Below are 20,654 nucleotides of genomic sequence, written 5' to 3'. Positions count from 1 at the left end.
TCACGCCTCAGCGCACCTCCAGAAATAGCCTCTGAGACACACTCAAAGGTGTGTCTCCTACGTGATTCTAACTGGTTAAATTGAGATTTAAGATAACCATCTCAGTACAGCTGAAAGTTCTAAAATAACAACCATGGTCAGTGCAGTGGCTCAGGAAATAATGGAGTTTGCTGTGCAAGCCCAGGGATCTGAGTTGCAGTCCTAGAATCCACAAAGTTGTGTAGCACTAGCCTGCTGGTCTGGCACTGGAGTGATAGAAATTAGCCCAAACTCCCTGCTGGGTGGCATCTGGCCTAGCTCCAGAGAGGTAGCACCTAGCCTAATCCATCCTTTCTTGACTGGTAACTTCTGTCTCCCTATGTGAACTTTGTTTGGGACTTTCCTAAGGATATAAAGGCCTAATGCAAAACTTGGTTCAGAAAACTATTATACCTAATAAACCAATACTTTGCACTTGGCATAGTCCCTCTGGAAGCCTCATTCAAGTTGTTCTGAGCATATGGTAATCAACTGGCTAAAGTGTAAATACAGAGAAAAATAAAAATGCCCTGAGGGTAGGGAAAGGACTTCGGTTCATTGAGGCTGGGCCCCTCTGCAGGCACAAAATAGGGCTAAATACCTTCCTCTTCCTCCTCCTCCTCCTCCTCCTCCTCCTCCTCCTCCTCCTCCTCCTCCTCCTCCTCCTCCTCCTCGTCCTTCTTCTTCTTTTTGATGTTTTTCCGAGACAGGGTTTCTCTGTAGCTTTTGGAGCATGTCCTGGAACTCACAGAGATCCACCTGCCTCTGCCTACCCAGTGCTGGGATTAAAGGCATATGCCATTACTGCCCAGCCTATTCTTAGTGTCTCTGAGTCTTCTTTCGACAACCGGAGTGAACTCACATCGGAGACAAAGTTGACCTCTGATCTCCACATACGTGGACCCAGGCAGGCAGGCAGGCAGGAAGGCAGGCAGGAAGGCAGGCAGGCAGGCAGGCACACACACTTTTCCAAGTAAAATAATGAACAGCTGCAATCAACATAACAGCCCCTCCACATAAAACAAGGGCTGTAGGTGAGTCTAATACCACCTTAGTTGAGGACTAAGAAAAAGCCTCCTAAAAACAAGGTATCTACTGGGGCTGGCAGCTCTTGCAGAGGACCTGGATTTAATTCTCAGCACCCACACAGTGGCTCACAACTGTCTGTAACTCCTGCTCCAGAGGATCTGATACATTCTTCTTACCTCCACAAGGACCAGACACACATGTGGCAAACATACATACATGCAAGCAAATATTCATACAATAAGTAAAGATACAACTTTTTTTTTTTAAGATACAACTTTTTAAAGAAGGTATCTACATGCTGAACCCTCAGCTGGATAGAAGTGGCATTCTGAGCAAAGTACTATATCACAAAGGCCACCACGAGTCCAGTTTGTTTTTGTTTTTCTGAGGTTGACTATTATACTGTGAAGCACTTGGGGGGCAAAGGCAGAGAGGGGTGGATCTCTTTGAGTTATAGGCCAGCCTGGGTGCTACAGTGAAAAGGTCTCAAAACAAACAAACAAACAAAAAGCACAGCATCAGGGAAGCAGAATGGTGTGCTGTGGTTGCTGAATAAATCTGTCCTGTTAGGAAAGTGAACCAACCTTTTGGCTGGAATACAGAAAGGATCTATGTAAGGGCACTCCAGACAAAACTGACCTGAGAAAAAAGAGCTCTATCAATGCTGAGTAGGTTCCAAAAAACAAATCAAGAGAAGATGACATAAAGAGTTTTGTTTTGAGATAATGTCTCGTGTATCCCAGGTAGGCCTCAAACTCACTCCATTGCAAAGAGTAACACTAAATTTCTGATCCTCCTGTCTCTACCTCCACAGTGCTAGGATTATAGAAATACATACCACCATACCTAGGTATGTGGTACTAAGGATAAAGCCTGGGGCCTTCTTCATGCTAATTAAGCACTTTACTACTGAACCACAGCTGCAGTCCAAGGGATTTATTTTAAGGGGTGGCTCACACAGTTATGAAGGCAAATAGGCTCCATGGCCTTACAGTTAGAATGTCTGAGAAAAGACAAGCACAGAGCAGATTTTCCTCCCTCACCTTACTGGTCAACACAGGACTCTAACTGACTCACTCAAGTGTCCCATTCAAATGCTTCTCTCATAAGCACCCTCACAGACACAGACAGTGAAGTACCTGGGCATTCAACATCCAATCAAGCCAACACATGAAATCAGTTATCACTCCTGAACAGACATAACACCTAACCAAGCATCCATTTGAGGTTTCAAGCAATATGGGTGCTGTGATGCTTGAGATCTTTTTCTTTCTTGTGTGTAGTGTATGTACATATTTTGTGTGGTGTGAATGCAGTGTGTTTGTGTACACGTGGAGGCCTAAGGCTGATGTGCAGAATCTAGTCTTGCTAGCCAGCTTGCTCTGTGAATCCTGTCTCTGCCTTCCAAGGCTAGGTTTGCAGGCCAGATGCCTCACTCATCTGATATTTTATGTGAGTTTCTAGGAGTCTGAACTCTGGTCTTCTTTTTTGAGACAAGGTCTTCATATGTATCCTAAGGTGGCCTAGATTTTCCTTTCTCCTTCCTCAGCCTAAGTACTGAAAACACAGCCATGCACAACTCCTAGCTCAGGTAGACAAGTTTCAGGAATAGGTAGTGGTGATTGCAGCACAACAATGGAATTGTTCCTAATGGTAACGGATGTATTCACCTAAGATAGAATACAATGAGCAGGGTATGGTGGCACACATCTGTAATCTCAACACCAGGGAATTGTGGGCGTCAGAGGATGCCCCGTGTGAATGTGTAAGGAGTGGATGAAGTCCTGAATGAATGTACTACTGACATGAGCATAGCCATATCTAGGACCCCAATGCCTCAGACTCATGAAAATAGCAAAGCTTTCCCCTGGGCCATATATAGATGTTGATAGTGTTTGTAAAATGTATAGACCAAAGTTTCCTCCTCCCTGATGTAGATTTTGTTTTGTTTTGTTTGGTTTTGTTTTTTTTTTTTTGAGACAGGGTTTCTCTGTGTAACTTTGGAGCCTATCCTGGCACTCACTCTGGAGACCAGGCTGGTCTCGAACTCAGAGATCCACCTGCCTCTGCCTCCCGAGTGCTGGGATTAAAGGTGTGCGCTACCAACGCCCGCTGTAGAATATTATTTTAACTATGCAAAGATGTGTTACATTTGTTTATGCTGTGGAATATTTTGTAAAGGTGTGTTACGTTTGTTTAGTTGCATTTGTTTCACCTTGCCTGCCTAAGGCACCTGATTTGATCTAATAGAGTTGAACAGCCAATAGCTAAGCAGAGAAAGAATAGACTGGGCTAGCAAGGAGAGAAAACAAATAGGAGGAGAAATCTAGGGAGAAAGAACAAGAGAAGGAGAAAAGAGGAGAAAGAGGGGGAAATACTCCCAGGGCAAGAAGACAGGCAGCCACCAGCCAGCTAGACAAAAGAAACAATGAAAATAAGATAAACAGAAGGAGGAAAAAAAGTAAAAAGCCCCGAGGCAAAAGGTAAACAGGTTAATTTAGGTTAAAAGAACTAGCCAGAAACAAGCCTAAGATAGGCTGAACATTCCTAATAAGACATCTCCATGTCATAATTTGGAAGCAGGTTGGTGGCCCCCAAAAGAAAAAAGCCTGGTACACCTCCCAGTTATTTTACAGTCTAAAATTGCTTCCCTCCGAGACCACCTATCAAGATTAACTAAATCTATGTCCTCATCCAAAAGTATAAATACTTTCCGGGCTGTTGACATGGTTCCATCAGAGGGCATGGCTCACCCCTACCCGATCCCAGCTTTTGTGTATCTATGTGTCTGTTCTTTCTTCATTCCCTCACCCCAAGTCATGTCAATCCCAAAGCCATATAAGACAAGGCAGGGAATCTGAGACAGGAAAACCTTAAGTTCAAAGTTAACCAGGGTTACTCAAAACTAAATAAAAATAAAACTATACTCCACTAGGGAGTTGGCTACATAGGTAAGCACTTACCAAGCAAGCATGAGTACTGGAGTTTGGGATCCCCGCAGTCATTTAAATAACAGCTGGGCACACAGGCAGGAGACAGAGACAAGAGATCCCTGGAGCAAGCTGGCAACCTAGAATGGTTGAATCAGCCAAGCCTACCATGCTCTCTCTGCCATGATGATACATGGACTAAGCCACTGAAACTGTAAGCAAGCCCCCAGTAAAATGCTTTCTCTTGTAAGAGTTGTTGTGGTCATGGAATTGTTTTAACTTCCTTTTGAGATTATTAGTAAGCCAGGCTGGAATCTAAGGAATTCAATAACAAGAAAGCTTACATCTGATAAAGTAACTCAGCAAAACTGCAGGAACTAAACCTAAAGTTAAATCACAGTTCTATACACTAATAATCTCAAAAGGAAGTTAATAAAACAATTTGTAAAAGTATGGAAAATAATTTAATTTAACCAGGTTAGATTAAACAAAACCACAAACAACTGATGAAAAAGAACTGAAGTGTCAGAGAGATAGCTAAAGGAGTAAAGTGTCTCAGTCACTGTCCCAGTGCTGTGAAAAGACAATGAGCATGAGAAGGGCTGGTCTAAGTCCTTCACTTCAGTGGGATTCACAATTAAGTTACCAGGTCCAGGCTTTCCACTGTAAAGAGTCTAGAGACACCTGATTCAACTTCTTTACTGGCTATTAGTCTATTCACATTTCCTTTTTCTTCGTAATTCAGCCTTAGGTTTGGTATTTCTAGGAATTTGTCCAGTCACCTAGGTTATCTGAGTAACAGGTATACAACTGTTCACAGGACTCCCTTTGATTTCTACAGTTAGTAGTAATATCCTCAAAGTAGAATCGCCCAACGATGAATGACCATGTGGGGCCAAGGACCGCTCCACATCATGGTCACCAAGACCCTGCCAGCTGTTGGACAGACTCTGCAGAGCTCTAAGTGCAGACACTGTCCAGAATGTACAAACTTCCATTCATTTTCTTTAGTGGTGGCTACCTAGCCACATGAGGGCTATGAACTCTGCCATTAACACAAGTTAAGAGTTAGAGCAACACTTCTTCCTTCCCTGGATATATTCACTCAGTCAAGAAAATGCAGGTGGAAGAGAAATACCTATTTAGATACATTATTAGCTAATACTCTATTTCGTGAACACACACACCACTATATGCACATATACATATTACTTCAGTAAATAACCTCATCTGTGTTATTACCCAATAAAGCCATCATTCTGCAGGCAAGAAACCCATAACTGTATACAGCTCAACACTGTGTTGTGAAATATTACTTTAACTAGGCAAAGATGTGTTATATTTGTTTATGCTGCATTTGTTTAATAATGTAAAGATGTGTTGCTGTTTCGTCTTGCCTACCTAAGGTACCTGATTGGGCTAATAAAGTTGAACAGCCAATAGTGATGCAAAGGAGGGATAGGCAGTGCTGGCAGGCAGAGAGAATAAGTAAGAGGAAGCTAGAGATAACGAGAGCAAAGAATGAGGGAGAAAGAAAGGGCCTGCCAGGCAGATGTGGAGGAGGACATACAGAATAAAAGAAAAGTAAAAAGCCAAGGCAACATGTAGATGAAGAGAAACAGGTTAGCTTAAGTTATAAGAACTAGTGGGACAAGCATAAGACCAAGCATTCATAACAAGTAATAAGTCTCCGTGTCATGATTTGGGGGCTGACAGACAAAGAAAACCTGCTACAACATTGTTTCTTTTTGCTTTTTGAGATAGTCTTATCTACACTGTCCTGGCTGCCTTCAAACTTAGGAGTGTCACCTGCCTCTGCCTCCGGAGTGCTAGGATTAAAGGCCTGGGCCACTACATCTGGCTCAACATTGTTTCTTAATAGAATCTCAGCTGAAGGGGGACAAAGACTTTACTTTCAAGATTTCCCCGCTTCCCACCTCGCCCCCCAGACAGGGTTTTTCTGTGCAGCTCTATAGACCAGGCTGGCCTCAAACTCACAGAGATTCACCTGACTCTGCCTCCTGAGCGCTGGGATTAAAGGTGGGATGCCACCTTCTGGATTTCCTTTTGTGTTACATCAGCTCATGCCTGTAATACCAGCACTCCCAAGTTGAGGCAGGAGGATTGCAGCAAGGTGGAGGTCAACCTAGGATATGAAGTGAGTGCCAAGCCAGGTTACGTTACAAAAACAAACAAACAAAACAAGGGGCTAGAGAGATGGCTTAGCAGTTAAGAGCACTGACTGCTTTTCCAAAGGACCCAGATTCAATCCCAGCACCAATATGGCAGCTCACAACCATCTGTAACTCCAGTTTCAGGGAATCCAATCCACTCTTCTGGCCTTTGCAGGTACTGCACAGACAGACAGACAGACAGACAGACAAACAGACAGACACACAGACAGACAGACAGACAGACAGACACACACCCCACACACACACACACACACACACACACACACACACACACACACACACCACCCCCCCCTCAAAACCTCAAACCAAGACTCTTAGGCAATCTTGCCCCCACCCACTGCTCCCCTGTTCTGTACCTTGAATTTTCTCATCTAAATGAATCTCTTGTATTTTGTGGGGATGGGGGAATTCTGTTTGTACAGCTAGTTCTATAAAAATAAGCACTGTTGGCCAGGCATTGTAGCACACGCCTCTGGAGGCAGAGGCAGGAGGATCTACAAAGAGATCTTGTGTCACAAAACAGTAACTAACAACAAAAAACATTGTACACAAAGGTAGAGCTGAGGTTGTGGCTCAGTGGTAGATGCTGGTCAGAGCCATGGGTTGAGCAGCCCCAAACTGCAAAATAATACAAAAAATTATTATAAAGCCACTGCAATTTTAGCTTTTAGCATAGCATATCATTATCTTCATATTATCCTCTTGTTGATGGCCCCTCACATCCTTAAAATTCTTCAGTGCAGGAAAACTGACTCCCTCCACAGGCCCTTCTCTAGCAGAGTACACAGCATGACACATCCTAAGACTGCCTATATGCTGACTACACTTTCACTTCCCCTGAACCCTAAGGATAGAACTCAGTGTTCTCCACGGCACCAACTCACTTCTCGGTTTCCGACCAGCACTGTTTAAACAGGTGAAGTTAATAATTAACTTCATCTACCCATCATATACATACACACTCCTAACTACACACACTTATTAATAAGAGTAAGTAAGTGGAATCTTTCTAACCCTGCTTGCTTTAAAAACCCTTCTTGGCTTAAAAAAAAAAAAAAGTCTCTGTGAAGGCTCCATCCTTCACAGACACAACAAGCAGACTGTGGACGCTTTGCAACTTCAGACAACCTCATGGGTTCATAGAACTGCAAGCCAAAAAGGCAGTCATTTGGCAGGAGCAGCTGGGTAGGTGAGAGAGACAGACTTTACATGACATGTACAGATGATTAACTCAGGCTCCAAAAGATAGCAACGAAAAATGGGAAGACTTGGCTGACCCATGAACTTTCTCTTCCTGGTTAGAAGGTGATCATTTTCCTCAATTCTGATGGCTAACATTCCTTTAAAAATTCTGAAAAGAAAAACTGGCCCATTGGTAAACTCTGTAAGGACTAATTAACTCTTGATCTGCCAAAACAAGAGGTGGCTCAGCAGCTAAGTGCCCTGACTGCTACTCCAAAGGACCGGAGTTTGAATCCCAGCATCCACATGCTGGCTCACAGTCATCTGTAAACCCAATTCCATCACACATCTGCTTCAGGTCTCCTTGAGGAATCGGGCACAGAAGTAATTGCACAGACATACAAACACATAAATATCAAGTTTTTTTGTTTTTTTTTTTGTTTTTTTGTTTTTTTTGTTTTTTCGAGACAGTGTTTCTCTGTGGCCTTGGAGGCTGTCCTGGAACTAGCTCTTGTAGACCAGGCTAGCCTCAAACTCACAGAGATCCTCCTGCCTCTGCCTCTGCCTCATGAGTGCTGGGATTAAAGGCATGCGCCACCAACACCCGGCAAAAATCAAGATTTTTTAAGTTAATAAAACAGAAAATCCACAATTAACAACTCCCCACAGGAATAGTATTAACAAACAGCAAATAATCTACAATGTAGATTATGAAGTAACCTGTACTTGTGAAATTTTTTTGTTGTTGCTGTTCAACAGTGCAAGAGCATGCTCCCATGTAGGTGTGTGAGTAGGTGTGTAAGTCAGAGGTTGACACTAGGGTGTCTTCCTCTATTGCTCTCCAACATGCATTTTAAAACACAGTCTATCACTAATCCTATGACTCACCATTTCAGCAACAATGGATGACCACCAAGTCCCTGGGATCCACCTATCTTTCCCCCACCCCAACTTCACAGAAGTGTGCCACCATATCCAGCTTTTTTGTAGGTACTAGGGATACAAAATCAGGTCCTCAAGCTTGCAGCCAGCAGTTTACAGACAGAGCCACCCCACCCCACCCAAGACTGTTTCAAATGCAGCAGGAAAAGACCAGAGAAGACAGAGTAGGAAATACTTAGGAGTTTCACGAACATAACTTAAATCTAAAATTTGCTTCTTCAAAGGGTAATCCTCATTACTACTGCCCCAGCAAACCCAGGGCTCTAGGGGTCAAAAACAGGTCTTCTACCATGGTACATCTGTAAAACCAGACAACTACACAGCATTTGTCCCAGATACACTAACAGGGAAATTATTTAGCTTCTTCACTCTTTGGGGGCACCTTAGGAAAAGCTTCCTCTCAATATCTAGATGACTGATTCTGCTGGTCAAACTGATCAAAGGAGCAACTTCAATGGAGTTCTTTGAAGGACAGAAAAATGACTGACTTACCAAAACAGCACAAAGCAGTGGGAAATTGCCCAAAGACAGAGAAAAAAAGGCATAGAGGAGGGGAGGGGAGGGGTGGGGAGGGGAGGGAAAGGGAAGGGAGAAAAGGGGAGAGTAGGGAGGGGAGAGGAGGGGAGGATTGGTTCGTGTAGGTAGGGAATTCATGTGATAAGGAAGTTCCTTGTGAATGAGGAACAGACAATATACTTAAGCACTAAAACAACAGGCATCTGGAAAAAGATCCTGGCCAAAAAACAAAACAACAACAACAAAAAAAACAAAAAAGGAAAAGATAAATCATATATGGGCCAAGGGCTAGATGAACAGCTGTTTTTGTCCTGTACAGAAATGACATAACCCAGAGAAGAAAACAAAGTGGCAGATCTGACACAGAAAAGTTTGTTTCTACAAAAACATATCACCCGCCAAATTTCATCAAGAAAACAAGCCAAGAAAAAGAATCAAAACTCTGTTATCTGAGCCATTTATAGATGGAGGAAAGGAGGGGCTCACTTGAGCTTTGGCACAGAAGAGCAAATTCACAGAACATGAATGTATTTTTAAAACTAATAGCTACTTTTCCAACTGCTATGATAAAATGTCATGACCAAGACAACTAATACAAGGAAGGGTTTGTTTGGGCTTACAGTTCCAGAGGGATAAAAGCCCATCACTATCAAGGCAGGGAACCGTGGTGTCAGGCTGGCATGGCAACTGGAACAGCAAACAGAGCTCACAAGCAGGAAGCCTAATGACCCTATTTCCTCCAACAAAGCCACACCTCTAAGTCTCCCCAAACAGCACCAACTGGGGACCACCCATTCAAATGCCTGACACTATGGGGGACATCTCATTTAAACTACTACACTTAATCTATCAAAACTCAAAGCTTAAACAAAGTATCATTTAACTTTTTCCCATTTGCTAAGTGGACAAAATTAAGAAAATTGACAGCTGACACCTATATAAGCACAACCTTTCACTGCCCCTTGGCAAGGAAATTTTAAGTGTGTGTGACCACCATATCTTAAGGAAATGATTGATAGGTGGCAAAAAGTAAACACGGAATTCTTTCAATTTATTTACGTGTATGGGTGTGTTTTGTCTGCATGAATGTCTGCATACCACATTTATGCCCGGTGCCTGCAGAGGCCAGAAGAGGGCATCAGATTCTTGGAACTGGAGTTACAGGTCATGGTGAGTGACCATATGGGTGCTGGGAATTAAACCTGAGACCTCTAGAAGATCCCCCCCCCCCCCGTGGTCTTAACCCCTAAATTCTTTCCCTGCAGGGTTAGAAATAAAATGATCTTTAGAAGGCCAGGCGTTGGTGGCACATGCCTTTAATCCCAGCACTCGGGAGGCAGAGGCAGAGGCAGAGGCAGGCGGATCAAGGCCAGCATGGTCTCCAGAGGGAGTGCCAGGATAGGCTCCAAAGCTACACAGAGAAACATTGTCTCGAAAAAAACAAAAAACAAAAAAAAAAAAAAAAGAAAGAAAAAAGAAAAAAAAATCTTTAGAGAACGGTAAGTGCAGTCATCACAAGTCACTAAAAAACAGCATGTAATAAATAGATGAGGGATGTGGGTCAGAGATACACCACCTACCTAGCATGCATGGGGTCCTGGGTTTGCTCACCAGCACAGCAAAAACAAAAGCCAGAATATATTACAAGGAAGAGTTTCTACTACACATGACAGAAGTTTACAAAGCTACAGTGTGTGTGCTATGTGGTCCCACTTTAAAAGTGTTTGGAATAACCACCACATTGTCTAAATGGACTCCTATACTAGCAAGGCAGAGTGGGCCTGTAACCCTAGCACTTGGGTAGCAGAGTTGGGATTACAATTTAAGGCCAGCCAAGGCTACAGAATGAGATCCTACCTCTGAAAAAGACTTCTATACTGCTTTTGTAATAGATAAACAATCCGAAAGGACAAATCTCAGATCATGAGGTCATGTACCTATCTCAAAAAAAAAAAAAAAATCAAAAAGGTCAATAAGTTTCTATGACTTAGAGCCAGAGAGTATTGAAAATACTAAAGGATTTTAAGAACAGGTAATTGTTTTTGTTGTTGTTTGTTTTGGTTTCTCTGTGTAGTTCCTGGCTATCCTGGAACTTTGCCTCATGAAGATGGGCTAGCACCATCAGTAAAAGGATACTTAGAAGGTCTAGGATGTCAGTGCTGAAAATATGGGAGGCAAAGATGGGAAGTCTGATTGGATGTTTCTTGCATCCTCGTTGTGTACAGAGAACATCTCCAGGTACCTAGCAAAGGCTATTACACTTATCCCTTAGAATAAATCTATTTTGGAGAGTGAGTCCTTGAATCAAGGTGACAAGCTACTTCATAAACAGAGCTAAACTCCCAAACCAGGCCTGGTGGCACCTACAATTCCAACAATGAGGAGGCTGAAGCATGAGGACTGCCAAACCTGGGACACACAAGGAGACCAAGGTTCAAACAAGCCACACATATATACTGCAGAACTAAGCTCCTTTCAGCTTTTAAGTTAACCACCTGTCTGGAACAGGAATCTCTAAAAAGGCTTGTTTCGTTCTGCCACTCCAACTGACATGAGTGCTTCCAGCCCTGGACCTACTGCATACACAGTAGGATCACTCTTAGGATGCCTTCTACGTTGTGACTTATTCTAGCCAATGAGCCATAAGCATAAGTGATGAGTCATTTTTGGCCTGGAACAATTCCCTCTAGGCCCAACAGAGTTTGCTTTTTCTTTGCCCTGTCATGGATGCTCCTTCAGGAGTAGGAAGGACGCAGGGCTGGAGTTGAGCTCAGTGTGGAACCCTTGCTGAGTATGTACAAGGCCCTGGGTTCCACCTGAAGAACAAAAGGGAAAGGGAAGCATGGAAAGGGGTGGGCCTATTATTTCAAGTGCAAGGCCAGTCTAAGCTAACAAGGCAAGGATCCTCTCAAAACAAAATATAACAACAGAAAGCCCAGCAGCAAGCCAAGAACCTGTGCTACTGTGCCCAGTCAGAGGCTGCTAAAAGCACAGCCTCACCTGTTATGTCTGATGTTTTAAAGGTCACTACCTGGAAACTTTCATATCACAGAAACAGAACAGCAAGTATAACTGCCTTATTTTGTTTTGTTTTTGAGACAGGGTTTCTCTGTGTAGCCCTGGCTATCTTGGAACTCAATCTGTAGACCAGGCTTGGCCTTGAATTCACATAGATCCACCTGCTTCTGTCTCCTGATGCTGGGACTAAAAGTGTACACCACCACACCCAGTCAGTACAACTGGCTTTTAAAATGCTGAAACACAAAGCATAATATTAAGGAAGGCAGATCTTCACTGAAGATGCTATTCCCACATTAGGGTCATAGAGCCTTCTGCAAACCTAGCACTAGGTGCCAGTCCCAAACCCTCTATATAGTGGCTTCACAATACTGAAGATCTTCTTGGATGAAGAAAGTGACATGTCAGCAAGTTTAATTTGAATTTGTGAGGCTTAAACGATGCAATGTACAGACTGTTCATATTCCAGGTATCACATTCCCACATGGAGGAAAAAAACAAAGGTAACTTTCAAACAGCAAGTTTCAAGGAAAGCAATTCTTGCTAAGAGGGCTTTGCTCCACCTACAGCTCTCAGGTTGTTTGCTTGCTTGCTTGCTTGTTTGTTTTTTGGGGGGTGAGCAGGGAAAGGAGGAGCTTGAAACTTGTATTTGCTGGTCTACCATGCAGATATATCCGGAAAGTTGTCTTAAACTAAATTTTTAAACCTAGGACTAAATAAGAGGCAAAAGTGACAGTGTCTTTTTTGCTTTTAGGTTGGGCAGGCAGGCTGAAAAGCAGACAGCTAGTGACACAGGCAGTTATGTAAGAACTGTTTTCAACATCTCCGGAAGTTTTGATTCCAACTCCAGATATCATAGACACTTTGATCAATGACTGCCTAGCCATAAGCTCCTAAAAGGAACCTACAAGGCTGGTTGGTTGAAGAGGAAAATCAAATTAAGTCTCTTCTTCCACCCCTAATCTTCCCATTTTTAACCTACTATTAAAGGCAATTCTGGGGTGGGATTATAGCTTAATGGTAGAGTGCTTGCCTAGCTCCTATGAGGCCCTAAATTCAACTGTGATAATAAATTATCACAAGAAAATCATTCCTCTCCCAGATCTAGGGCATATCCAGCTACTGCTTCTCTCTCTTCTCTCCCCCCTCCCCCCAAGATAGGGTTTCTCTGTGTAACAGTCCTGGCTGTCCTGGAACTTACTTTGTAGACCAGGCTAGCATCAAACTTAGAGATCCGCCTGCCTCCGCCTCCAAGTGATGAGATTAAAAGTGTGCACCACAACAGCCCAGCTATCCAGATTATTCAATATATGAGGCTATGAGGTTCAACAGAAAATGTCTACCTGGTACAGCATTAAACAACAGTGGCATCTTAGCCACTATGCCGGTCTTCCCAGTAAGTCACACTTCATGAAGGCCCTCTTCTCCCTACCTTAGTCATCAAATGACTTTAACATTTTCTTTAAGCTATGTTTTAGGACTCTCACCTTCCTGGCTCTACAATTATTCCTGAATCTCTAGGACTCTTAATTTTACATTCCCACAGCTGCTGGCAGCCTTTTCTTATAGTAGACAATAAATATCTAGTAAATTAACTACTGGTCCAGAAACTACTCACATGCTACCAAAAGTTACTTTGCAGAGTTACAGGTGCAGACTATTAAAGCTTTAAAGGGAGCTGAGATTTGGGAAGAAGCAAAGCCATGTAACACTTCAAACTAAGATCTGATGTTCAAAGCTCAAGATCATTCAGCCAAAAAATCAGCAGTCTGATGCCAGTGAACACCTACCTGAACACCAGCCGCTAACATGTGCATGAGGGACTGACTCCAGCACTTTAAGGACGAAGCATCAGATGCACAGAGTCTGAATGCAAGCACTCTCTGATATGACCAAGATGTACTCTTCAGGCCAAGCTCATCAGAGATGGGTCAAGATCAAAGATCACAAAAGCAAAGAGACCATAAAGGTGGCCATGGAAGGCTTCTCTTGACCCACCATACTGAAGTCATTCTGTTTTTCTAACCTCAGAACATTCATCATTTGATTACTTGTTTTCCTTTCTGAGGTGATCAAGCCCAGGGCCCTGCATATGCTAATCGAGGATTTCTCAGCCTTCACCTCTAACAAGTAAGTAACACTGTTAATAGCCTCAAACTAGGGCACACTTTGATCTAGGACCTCTCTGGCCCACTCCAGGTCTCCCTGCACTGGTAAGGGAAAAGAGGGCCACAAAGGGTCAGATTTTGTGAGCAGGGGCCCTGCCCATTAAGTGAAACAGACAGATAAAACTGCGACCCACCCTCAACCCTCCAAGCTTGCCCATTCATTCATTCCAAGCTTAGCCCCAATTCAGAACGGACTTACTGCAGGATAGGATCTTTAAGGGGTTACAGGTTAAATAAAGTCATTAGAGTTGGCCCTTATTCAGTATAAGTAAAAGGAGATCAGATGAGGAAGATGATGAGAAGGGCAGGGAAGAGGCTTCAGAAACCCCTTCTGTCCATCTGCAGCTCAGGTGCATAACCTCCAGAGCCTTGAAAGAATACACTGCCGCTGTTTAGACTACTGGATTCATGGCATATGAATAGCCACATAACCTAAAACCTAGCCTTTCTACTTTTTATCTTTTCATTTCTATTTTGAAATAGAGTTATTCTTATGTTATCCAAGCTCATCTTGAACTCCTGGGCTCAAGAGATTATTCTGCGTCAGCCTCCAGAGTAAATGGAACTACAGATGCACACCACACCACCTACTCTACTTAATTTTAAACATTTTAATCATATAATGGAATATTATGGTACAATGAAAATGGAATTAAAACCACACATTACATGAGGTTTCATAAAAGTCAAGGAAACCAGATATAGAGGAATGACTGCACAGTGGATAATTCCATTTACACAAAGGAGTCCAAACCAAGCAAAATTAGTCACAGTGTTAGAAATCAGCTGCAGCTGGCTTCATGTTCTGAGCGTGGGAGTGGGATAGGACTGGGGCTGGAGGAGATGTTCAATAAATAGCTTTACAAAAATGAAAAAAAAAAAAAGAAAGAGAGAAAAGAAAATCCTCATTTGAGTTAACAGCAGTAAGGAGCTAATGACTAGAAAGAGACACAAAGAGTCCTTTAAATTTGTGAAAATTCTTTACACTCCTCATCTACATTTATTTCCATTTAGATATGTGCCTGTTTAAAAAGTGGCCCATACATGATAGCACTTGCCTTTAATCCCATCACTAGAGAGACAGAGGCAGGAAGATCTCTGAGTTTTAGGCCAGCTTGGCCTTGAGTGAATTCCAGAACAGCCAGGGCTACACAAAGAAACCCTGTCTGGAAAAAAGTAAATAAATAAATAATAAAATTAAAGTATGTACTTGCAGGAAGAAACTAGTAGGTAGAAAAATCACAAACTTTTGTTCTTTCTACTTCCTACCTTTTTAAACATCTGATTAGTTTAATAATAAGCAAAAAACACGCGACTTTAAGTAAGTTAGTAGAAGAATGATACATGTGCACAAGGGGTCAACTACTGAGACCTTCAGGGAACATGTGTGATGGAAAAGGCAAGATGGCACTCCACTCTAGCTGAGCCATCCAACCAGTCCCAACCATCTCAACAAGAAACACTGGGCTGTGAGCACAAAATTACATTCCCTGAAACCCATAAGTAACTGACAAATACTAGATGCATTTACAGGAAATGTGGGTTGGAGGGTTTCTACAAGTCAACAATGTTCTTCCTGCAGTCACTGAATGAATGACACTTGTCAAAGCATTTTTCTCCCCAGACAGGGTCTATGTAACTCTGGTTGTCCTGGAACTACGCAGACCAGGCTCTCCTCACTCACAGAGATCCACCAACTGTGATTAAAGGTGTGTGCCAACCTACCTGGACTACTGTAAAAAAAAAAGGGGGGGGGGCTCACTGTGTTACCCTGGCTGGCCTGTAACTCACTATGTAGATCAGGCTGGCCTCAAACTCAAAGCTTTATTTGTCTCTACCTCCCAAAAGGTGTATGCCACCACACTCTACAAAGTTCTACTAGGAACTGCAAAGATGATCTAGAGCTACTTCAAGGTCCCCAGATCTGGTAAGCATGTGGAGAATTGTTGGCAGACTGACCAATCATTCTAAGACATGCAGTAATGGATGACTTAGGAGGTGAAAGAAGGATCAGTTTAGTTATCTTGAGCAGTTTAAGGTTTCCAGAAGACCCTATTTCAAAAGTGGTGGCTATGTGTGGGTATGCATGAACATCAGTCCACTATTGTTCATAAAGTCCAGGCTGAGATTTTTAAAGATGAACTAACAGTAGCTTTGTCATTGTGTGCTCAACTCAAACAAAAGTTTACTAAATTGAAGTCAATCTTTTTTTTTTTTTTTGGGGGGGGGGGTCCAGACAGGGTTTCCCTATGTAGTTTTGGAGCCTATCCTGGAACTCACTCTGTATACCAGGCTGGCCTCAAACTCACACAGATCTGCCTGCCTCAGCCTTGCCAGTGCTGGGATTAAAGGTGTGTGCCATCGCAGCCCTGCACCATTTTAATTTTTATTAGCATAAATTTTGACCTCATTTTCATACATGTATACAGTGCATTTCAGTTGTGTGCAGTAACTGTTATAGGCTCCTGAAGTCACATGAGTTAACATCCTGAAGAAGCCATCTTCACCTGATGCTAGGGAGCATTAAGAATCGCCTTTACTCTGCCTGGCAGCATCGTAAGCAAGGGTGACTGAGAAGCAGGTCAGGCTGTGCAATCCCTACAGACCGCTCAGGTCCTCAGGCTGCCTCAGATCTGCTCTGTGCCAACACAGGCAATCCTAGGAGACCAGGAAATGGACAACAGAATCAAACATCTCCAAAGCAGTGATGATATCACCAAAGCAGAGCTCTGGCTGGACTCCCACCCTGTGCATTAATTACTGCATCTTCAAGCAGATGAACAAGGCCAATACTGCATGTCACGTCACCACCGGAACCAAATCCCAAGCTTCCTTCCTTCCCTAAGGGGACATTTTGCAAGTAGCTATTCTTACATTTGGTTTTGGAATCTGAGTCTGAAGTACTAAAACTGAAACTGGTCAGAGAGACTCCTAAAGCCGCATTTGATTTTAACCATCATGTTAGTTTTACCTTTGGTTTACAAATCACAACTCACAACCACTATTTAAAGTTTGGCTTTGTTTTTGTTTATTATTTAAACTTTAAAACATAAATGCAAATAAGCTCTAGTCTGTAATGTAGTCTAAAAGGTGAATGATGTGAGAACAAATAACTCAAAAAAACTCTGCAAAACGTCTCTGCAGCAACTGCAGGCAGTGAAGCACCCAGGTACCACGGAGTAAAAGCACAGGCCAGCACAGGTGAGAGTCTAGTAAGGCAAGGGGAGCACAACAGTGACCCCAGTGGAGCAGAAAGGAGGAGCCAAAACATAAGGGAGCTTCAGAACCCTTCCAAAGAGGACCCAGCTCTAAGAGGAGTTGCTGGTAAGCCCAGATCAGCAGGTCACCTCCTCGTTACTTCCCCAGGGAAACTGTCATCTGTCTCCACCATATCTGCTCACTTGGATGGAGATATCATTGAAAAAAATGAAAGACTGATGTCAGATCCAGGGTCTGGGTTTGCATCATATTTTCATAGAAAGGTTAATGGCAAATATACAGTAAAAGTATTAGTGTGGATCTCTTTGAAGATGGAGTAACAGTAAATCCAACAACCAAACTTTCTTGCCTCACTTGATGGTGGAGCCAGAAACTGATTCACAGCCCCTTTCCTACAAGGACTGTTCTCTTAGAGGGTAAGGACCTCTGATTATGAGGCACAGTTGGCGCCAAAAAAAGAAAACCAGAAAAGTCACCCATGTAGTTGCCAACAATTACCTGGAAGATTACACAAATAAACTATTTTTAGAGCAACTTCTCAGTTCCATCCTCCTGTATTTACTCATGCAGTTCTACCTTCAGAGTAAAAACTGGGCCCTTTAAAGGAGGGAACCAGAAAGCCTTGGGGAACAGGGGGGCACAGGTTTATTTTAATCCAGAATGCATCACCAAATGTGGCAGGAGCTACATTAAACTTTCTTGTCAGCTGAAAAGAAAATCCAGCATATCCAATGTGCCTTTGCTCACGCATTACAGTGTACTGTACCAAGTGGCATCCATTTCCCCTGGAGGGAGGACAAAAATATCACTTACAACAAAAAGGGAATCAAGCTTAGTGTTGATGGTTACTCTTCAAAAGAGGTGATCAGTCATAAACCGTAATATGATCCTCTCTTTCAGGAATAAACCATACAAATGCTGTTCCTAAAGTTCAAATAGCAGGGGGCTCAGTCACTGTACTAGCATGAGGACTTGAGTTCAGATCCCCAGGACTCACATTTCAATCAAGAAAAATAAAAGGGTAGGAGCTCATTAGCTAGCCTGCTTAGGAGTGGATGAGCTCCCGGTTCAGTAAAGAGACCCAGTCTCAAAAAGAAAAAAAAAAAAAGTTGAACAATTAAGTAAGACACCCAATATCAACCTCTGGCCTACATACATATGCATGTGGATACACCACATACAAAAAGTTGGCAAATATTTCAAGTTGTTAACCACAACACTAAAGTTTTGGATGTCTGATTCACCTAAGAAGATTAAAAACAAAAACAAAAACTATTTTTGCAAAAGCCCCCACATTCTTCCTATAACACAGTCATTTCAAAACATAGTTCCTAGTTGTGAGGCTCACCATTTTACAATTCCTTGAAGACAGACTCATGCCTGTCTCCCTGAGTCAGGACCCAGTAATGCCTGACACATACATGATAGAAGAAAAACATTTCCTAAATGAAGCTGCCAGTCTGCTCTAAACTCACACGTTACACAAAGTTATAGCCCTTAAGTGTATCAGTGGGGTAGCAAAGTAAATGCCAGGCACTCCCAGATACCAAACTTCAGCTTGGTCAGCTTCAGAAGCAGCTATAACTCACTTTTCAGCTCTTACACTCAATTCTGAACCAATCCTCCCAAGCTACAAAAGCAACATATTAACAGGAGATTTTCTTAACCCAAACATGCGGGCAATCAGCTGCTGAAGTCACAAGGAAGAGACAAGAGTCTGTTCTTTGGTAAGCCAAAAGACAGTATTTTCAACAGTGAAGAATCAATAAGCTAGGCACCCGCCAACTCTTGTAGAAAGGAAGGTGCACACGGTAGGCATGCCACAACTGAATCAAAGAAAAGATCTAGATACCAAAACTATTCAAATCCAAAACTTATCTTGCCAGAATTCAAGATCTTCTGATTCAGCGACACTACACTACAAGTAATATACCTTGAAAGTCACAACTCCAAATGCAGCATGGCTTTAAGGTAGAACCAAGAGGCTCTCAAATGACATCACCAGACAGGAGGTGGAGGGGGGGGTGGTGGGTGCTGATGGACAGATAACAGGTGGCAAGCTTTCGGGGCATCTAAAGCAGAAGAGGCCAGAGGCCAGCAGATTGCTAAGTAGCCTGAGCGCCTACGCTTCAATCTTTCACTCTGTAACTTATCAGCGGTGTGACCTTGGACCACTGACTTAACCTCTCTGTTCTTTGATTTCTCTGTAAGTGGACACTTCCTCGGTGCTTCGGAAGACTGCTGGGAGAATAGGACAACCTGTGCGGTCTCTGCCACGCAGCCCAGCAAACGAGAAACCTGAAATCTTCACGGCGTTACTCCCAACATCCGCACGATTACCAGCCAGGAGGACACCGGGCCTTTTGAAAGACACTCGGGAGGTCCTTCCCCCTGAACTTCGGAAAGAGGATTTACCGTGCAGGACCCCAAGAGCTCCTGTCTTCCAGGGTCCGCGGCGGCCGGGACACGGGACGCGCCAGGCAGCGCTGCCTCGGTGGCCGGCCGGTACCCTTCCCACCCAGCAGGGCTGCCGCCGAGGAACGCGCCTGGCCGAGGATCCCGGTACCCGCCGCCCGCCGGGTCACCCCGCGCCCTCCGACCTCCGCCCGCCGGGCGCCGCCCCGCCTGGCCCGGCCCGGCCCGGCTCTCGCCGAGGACGCCAGGCCCGGAGGCCGGGACCGCGGCGGGGGAAGGGCGGCCCAGGTCCGCCGCTCACCGCGGGGTCCGCCGACAAGGAGACACAACGCAGGCCGCGACAGAGAGGTCCGACTCCGGCTCCAGCAGGCTCCCCGGAGCTGCCCAGCCCCAAACACCGTAATCAACGCCGCCGCCTCGGGCTTTATGGCCAAAGCTCCGGCCTTGCACCCACTTCCGCCACCGCCGCCGCCCCGAGCGGAAGTGCCTGTCACGAGACACTCGACGCCAGGGTTGGGGGGGGAGGAGCCCCGCCTCCACTCTGCGTCACGTTCCGGTCGCGTCAGGCCCCGGCCCCGCAGCTCGTGGGGTAAATATGGCGGCCTCCAGGTGGAGGCTGCCATCTTTGAGGATCGTGCGGAAGCCGGAGCACGCCATATTGGACCGTCGTCCCCCGATTACACCCCTATCCCGTTCCCATAAAGAACGCTGAAGGAGAGAAAGCCATTTGGCCTTTCCGGAAGATGCTGGCCAGTCAGCCATGGGGCAGGCAGGGTGTGACTCAGGGTCTTCTGATCCCACCGGGTGCAACAAATAAGGTGGATGGAAGCGACCAGTTACAGGGTCCTCAGTGATGGAGACCGAGAGGTGAACTAGACGCAGGATAGATGATGCAAGAAAACAGAAAAAGAGCTAAGGGGTTACTGAACTGAAAAGCGACACAAAAGGATGCTGGTGGAGGCACAGACTTGGGACTCACCCCAGGGAGGTAGAGGCAAGAGAATGGAAAGGCTAGATCTAAA

General features: G+C 44.1%; 1 protein-coding gene across 1 annotated transcript in view; it reads right to left on the bottom strand.

Moving 5' to 3' along the window:
* Rab7a (RAB7A, member RAS oncogene family) overlaps positions 1-20,065 on the bottom strand; it is a 57,675-nt gene extending 37,610 nt beyond the window's left edge. The window contains exon 1 of the mRNA XM_027428691.2: positions 19,934-20,065. The gene's annotated coding sequence lies outside the window, so the exon portion shown is untranslated. The remainder of the gene's footprint in view (positions 1-19,933) is intronic.
* Positions 20,066-20,654: the final 589 nt, after the last annotated feature.

The sequence above is a fragment of the Cricetulus griseus genome, chromosome 8, assembly GCF_003668045.3.
Source record: "Cricetulus griseus strain 17A/GY chromosome 8, alternate assembly CriGri-PICRH-1.0, whole genome shotgun sequence".
Lineage (NCBI taxonomy): Eukaryota > Metazoa > Chordata > Mammalia > Rodentia > Cricetidae > Cricetulus > Cricetulus griseus.
This window is presented reverse-complemented; position numbering and strand designations above follow the sequence as displayed.